Source organism: Dendrobium catenatum, unplaced genomic scaffold (assembly GCF_001605985.2).
Source record: "Dendrobium catenatum unplaced genomic scaffold, ASM160598v2 fragScaff_scaffold_1103, whole genome shotgun sequence".
Taxonomy (NCBI): Eukaryota; Viridiplantae; Streptophyta; class Magnoliopsida; order Asparagales; family Orchidaceae; genus Dendrobium; species Dendrobium catenatum.
In genome coordinates, this window is record NW_021319565.1 from 187,601 (window position 1) to 194,098 (window position 6,498).

A 6,498-nucleotide genomic window follows, 5' to 3' on the forward strand; every position below is an offset into this window, starting at 1 on the left:
TATTGAGTAGGATAATTGTTGTAGTTGAAGTAAATAGTACCAATATTTGTAAGTAAACATTATTTCGCGTGGGATCAATACTCAACTTTTTATATTTTTAATATTTTATTTTTTATATTTATATTTGACCTATAAAATATAAACGATATACATAAAATATTATAATTTTAGATATTAGATATATTAAAAATATGATGTAGGATGGTAAGTATGTAAATCCCTTGAGATATCTCAAATGAAGAATGGCTGTTGAAGCAGAAATCCGGAGGCGCATAAAAGGGTTGCGGTTGCTCAAATTTGTGCTTATAAATCTGCGTTAATGGCGGACAAAAATGATAGTTTGCTATTTCATTAGACATGTATATATTTCTTCATTCTGCAGAAATTCGTACAGAACTTGTGTGAGCGACGCTCTAAACGCCGCTCCCTGACCAACTCTCGGCTTTCGGAGTTCCGATAAGCTTCCACACCACTCCACAGCCCGAAGGTATTGATTTCGATCCCAACCTTCTATTACGTTGTCGGCTCCTTCTCCGAGCAAATGGCTATTTGTCTCTCTATTTATTCAACGAGGCGTTCTGATATAGCTGCTCTTCATCTCGGATTTGTAAACATTTGGGTTTATGAAGAACTGTCGATTTGGTGGTTTTCTTTTGCTTCGTTTTTTTTTTTGGCCTGTCATGTTGGATGGTAAATTCTTGCAGGGAATAAATTAATTAGGACTTCCTCATATAAGAATTAATGATGACTGAAAGAAAACTATTCATAAACAACAAAACAATCGTATATAAACAACAAGAGGGTCAAATTTTGTCTTAAAAAAAAGATTTGAGTCTTGCGTGTGAGAAGAGTTGTCTTTCAAGGGATTTATAGAGCCTTTCCGTGGTTTATATACAGCGAAAAAATGTATCTTGTGTTTTTATATAAACTTTTTGTAGTGCTTATAAAATACTTTTTTAATTCAGGAGCGATTTTCCGCACTTCTGATAAAATTTTATTTCATGAGCCCTGGGTCTTTTTTTGTGCATTCCTGGAACGTTTTGCTTATCCCTCTGGTGGATTTCTTTACAGTCGAATACTTGTCTCTTTAGGTCCCATTTTGTTGCAAGGAAGCGGCACATTTAACTGAGAAGTTGGTATGGGTACGACTTTTTTGGTAGTTTGTTACCGCTATATGTGAGGAACATGCATGTACTACTCTGGCTGATGATGTGGAAAACAAGGATTTTTGCTCAGAGCACTGGAAATTAGGAAAATCCATTTCAGTTATAGATTATAGTCTAGTTATATCTTAATCGACTCATATTGTTCTCAATTTGAGCGAGGAGTCTCACTTCATTATATTTTTGGACAACTAAACCGATTGTTAGGACGATATTAAAGATATTAAAGCAGTTTGTGAATTGATCTGGGGGCTCTCTTGTCGTGTTGTTTTGGATCATACGAGTAACGATTTTACTTTTCCTTTAAAGTGAGTATGGGGAAACAGAATAGAATTGCTCCAAATTTGCATGGCTTGCATTCGTTGATTTGCCTCTGTGCTCATATTTGACCTGGTCATTAGTTTAATAATGGTAAAAGTGGAGTTGGGATTTGATAATACCAGATTCTCATGACCCAAAATTATCTTTGGGAAGATGAATAATGAGTTAATTCATTGCTTGCATATCATTTAATGATACATGTTGCTCAATTGTATTTGATATTGAGGCAAATTTCACATGGGGACATCCGGGCATGTTTAGGCTATGTTTGGATGCTGGGAATTTGAGTGAAGGTGAAAAAAGTTGACAAGATCAACTCAATGTCTGTATATTTACAGTCAAGCAGCAAAATAAAGCCCAAGGGATCCAGATGATAGGATGCATTTTACATTCTTATCTACATGAGCAAAAGATTCTTGAACTCGAGAAAATTAAAATTTTCTTGCTACCACTGCATCAATTTTCTAATTAGTTCTATTTCATTAATGATTCGAAGAAGAGAAAGTAAATAGGAGTTGGGATGTTAGCTATTGAAAATGATGTCAGAAAATTATTAATTACAATTTGAGTATTTTAAAAACCAGGTTACTTTAATGAATATGGCTTTGTTAGGTACTTGACTTTGCAGATTGTAAGTGTTGATGGTCAAATCAAAATCTCATATGGTGTAATCTGAAAGAACTCTACGTACCACCTCTAAACCAAATGTTAGGTAGAAATTGTTGGTTGAGCTTGTCTTTATAGATAAAAGAAAAGAGAGACGGGTGAGAGGATTAAGCTATATTGTTTCTCATTTTGACCAACACTGGAGGTTTATTTAGAGATGAACCTCAACTACCACCTAATGGCAGTTGAAAACATTATTCAACATACTATAGCATAAAATAGTAAAAGGCAAGTATATCTGCATCTACTATTTACAATTTAAGTACACCCTCTCAAGTTATAGCATATGAATTATATGCCACAAGTTTGTTACAAATGTTGATTATTCGAAGACCTTATATGCTAACATGCTTTGATGGATTTGAATGTTAAATTCTATCAGATCAGGGGATAAATCAAAGTAGATATGGAAGATTTGTCATTCTCTCTGACTCTCTGTAGAAGAGCTAAGGCATTGGATACACCAATGACATCATGGTTCCGCATTGTTGTCTCGATATGTTGAACTTGAAAAAGCTATGATAATATAAATGTAATGAGAAAGAAGAGAGTGAGAAATTACATTGTATTTCATATTGGCCAACACAAGAGATGAGATATATACTATAATACCTGAAGTTTTGTCAAATGTAAGTATGAATAGTTCCCGAAATCACTCCCTATTTTATTTCTCATATGGGAAAACCAACTTCAAATTTTTTTTTAGTTTAATTTAGAGCATTGTGGTCTAGAAAAGTGTATTTAAAAGATACATATATGTGCATAAATCTCTTGATTAGATATAATTAAGATTTAATTAGTATTAATATAAGTTTAATATACTGTTTATGTCATTTGCTATTTCCACTTAGCTTGACATGCAATGGCTGATCACTCACATACTCCATCCAACGGATAACATTAATGTATAGTAGCTTAGGGTAATTAATTATATAGTATTATAATTAAGAGTGGAATCTTAGTGGAATGGTTTATATTATTATATTAGTAAACACAAGTGAACAAGTGAAAATACTCAACTGTAGCCATTCTTTCATTTAATTCCCTCCCCATTCATGTGAGAAGCAGCTATGCAGGCCGTGGGAGAGCTGGAGTTGAAGGAGGCAGGCTGTGTGTGGGAACTGCAGGGTTGGTAGCTGATTTATGAGGTAATGAAATTGAGGCGGGAGGTTTAAGATTTTAGAAATCTAGTGGAATCAATGGCTGAATTTCTAAGATAGCAATTTTTGCAATCATTTTGTTGAATTCAGGAAATAGTGGCTGCTGAAATTAGAAAAAGTGTTGTTGTGCAGTGTTGTTGAAATTGCGTAAGATGTTATAATGTTTGCTGAAAAATGTTGCGAGTTTCAGATTTAAGGATTAATTTACTTAAGTAATTGGGACCCACTTATTTGAAATCAAACCCCTCTCCCCCCTCTTTAGTTCTCCTTAATTCTTGCCATTATCAATCACTATTCAAGTCCCCAATTAAGTTCAATTTAAAATTCGAATTGGGATTGAATTAATCTATTCCTAATTGACAATTACTGATTAGGCAAGCAATCAAGCCATTCATCTATTTCCTCCCTCCCTCCTATTGCTGCTCCCACTTTCCCCTCTCTCTAACAGCCCACCTCCCTCCCCTTGTACTCAGGAGTAATTCCACTGAAGGATAGAACTACAAGGGATCTATCAATCCATTACCCCTCTCCCTTTCCTCCCACGGATCAAGAGAGCTTGTTTTTTTTTTTTCCTGAACAGGGTTGCTGTCCAGAATTCTGGAGGCTGTTAAACTGGTGTCCAGCAGTTTTTCTGCAGCTCCACTCTATCTGGCCAGCCCCAAAATTCAATCCGTTGCTGTTCAGACTTCTCCTAGTTGCTGCTCCGCAGTTCAAGCACTTGACACCTCTTGCTAAGAAGGTTTGGAACGTGAAATTGCTGATCTGGAAGTGAAAAAACTGCTATCCCCTATTCTTCTTCAGCCCTTGGAAGACCTCTAGCTGCTGTGTTGGAAGAAGAGTTGCTGTCCAAGACTTCTAAGAGTCAAAAGCTGCTGTTTGGACCCCTCGATTTGCTCTTCAAGACATTTAGAAATCAAGCCTCCTCCCTGTTCTACATCAAGAAGAGTGTAATTGAGGTAATTTATAAAATATTTATATTGTTTATTTTATTTATTTATAAGTATCTGTAAATGAAGAAATATATGCTTACAAAAGGAAAAGAGGCTGTGATACTTCAGGTGAACCATATTATTCGTCTGTTTTGGAAAACGAGGTGATGCAGGACTATTTAGATGACACGCTTAAGGCTTCATTTTAAACATTGCACAATTCTTTGATTAGAATAATTTTGGATTAAAATTATTAGCAATTCTCAACGTCAATTAAAACAGTCAAAGAGGCGTTTTGCGTAGGCTAAATCACATACTCCAAGCTTTGAAATTTTCAAGATAAGTAAGACAAATAAACAATGCAAAATAGTAGTTTTCAATGTAATCCATAATTTAACAACGAGAGTTAGGATGCATAGAAAGCACACTCAATAACCTACGATTTACTAGGCTTAGCAGGAGCACTTGGAGGAGCCTTTGCGATTACAATCAAGCCAACGAGAATTTAGATTTCAAAGAAATAAGATACAAGTGAGAAAAGAAACCTTTGCCAAAAAGATGTGTAGATCCGTCACTTGATGCCTTCAACGTCTTCGTCCATGGCTTCCTTCGATGCAAATAGGATATGTCTCTTGAATAGTCACAAAGTGAAATAAATTTCTCTTGATAATGAGTTGGGGATATACTTCCAAGTGTTGAACCCAAAACCTGAAATTGTGTTCAGGTTCTTGCTCAGGAAATCTGAAATAGTTCAGATTTCTTTTTCTCTCAGAAATCTGAGATGAGAAATAACTGTCAATGTTGGACGGAGAGAGTTAATAGCAACCAGAATTATGGAAGAGAACTCAACGGTAATTAGGATGTGGAGAGGAGTTATGAGAGGGGGAGAATTTGCTAGGGAGAAAAGGGGGCGGCGGGATGCTGAGGAGGTGGGATTTGATTTCCAAGATAATTTCCTAAGATTAGGAAATCAATTGGCTGGATAAGGCAAGAGGAATTTCGGGTAGGAGTGTTATGAGTGAATTTGAAATATTTCCTAAAACCTGGATGGAAGATTTAGGAAATAAAGAAATTAAAACTCATAGGGAAAGAGGCTGGCGGCATGCATGGTCAAGAGAGGCTTTAATTAGAGCAATTAAAGTTTCTTAATTTAAGTTTTGAATTTAGAAAAGATTTATTTTAAATCCAATTGAATTTGAAATTCAATTTAGATAAAAAATAGAAACTTTCCTAAATTAGATGAGTTATTTTAGGAAGGATTTCAAAATTCAAAATTCAAAGATTTGAAATCTCAAAATATCCCAAATTAACTCATACCCAATTAGGAATCTCAAAGAGAAAGGGAAGTGGGTGTGGCCGGCGGTTAGAGAGGATTCCGGGCAAGGTGGCTGGCGGTTTGTGGGTATGAGGGTGGCGGCAAGGTGGGGGGTTTTCGAGTAAGGGGAAACCGGGGGTTTTTGGGAAGAGAGGTGGTCGGGTGGGGTGGAGAAGCCGACGGCAAGGTGGAGTAGGGTGACGAGGCTCGACGAGGTGAAGGTGAGAATACAAAAATAAAGAAAACCATGAACCCGGCCGTATCGAAGGTTGGTGGGTGATCCGCTCTCCCTCTCCTAGGGATTTCTCCAAAGTTCTCTCCTAGAACTCTCAAACGCTCTTTAAAACATGCAAGTGCAAGAAATTTCTCATAATCATTCATTAACCATAATAGAATAAAATGGGGCTTTAAATAGCCTCCTACAACATGACTTGAAACAAAAGACACAAACGCCCTTTGGGCTTACATACGATAACTCCCATGAGAGGGGTACTACGGGAAAGAAAACACATAAGCAACTAAATAAAAAAATACAACGACTCTAAATGCCACATAAGCAAATAACAAGCTACATAAAAATAAAATACATCAACGACTCAAAAATATAAAGACTCGATCGTGGCTGAAGATCGTCGGCTGCGTCTCTGATAAACTCTCCATGATGATCTGATGTCCCCATCATTCTCCCGGGGTGGGAGCAAACTCGACTCCGTCTATTAGGAATCCCTGGCGCTCTCATAGATCTCTAGTGCATCTGGGTCAATCTGCTGCAGCTCCTCACGATCTAGCCATGTGTGCTCTGACTCGGGCTTGCCTTTCCACCTGATCAAATATCTTCTTCGTCCTCCTCCTCTTGTGGATATGATCTCATCACTTAAAACTGACTCCACTTGCTCTGCCATAGGAAATTTGGAAATATTTGGTAGTGGAGGTAGGTTTGGGAT

The 6,498-nt window shown here is 36.7% G+C and overlaps 1 protein-coding gene across 1 annotated transcript in view; it reads left to right on the top strand.

The window, feature by feature from the left end:
• Positions 1–203: 203 nt before the first annotated feature.
• LOC110098523 (tetratricopeptide repeat protein 5-like) overlaps positions 204–6,498 on the top strand; it is a 30,732-nt gene continuing 24,437 nt past the window's right edge. Inside the window, exon 1 of the mRNA XM_028698531.1 lies at positions 204–487. The gene's annotated coding sequence lies outside the window, so the exon portion shown is untranslated. The remainder of the gene's footprint in view (positions 488–6,498) is intronic.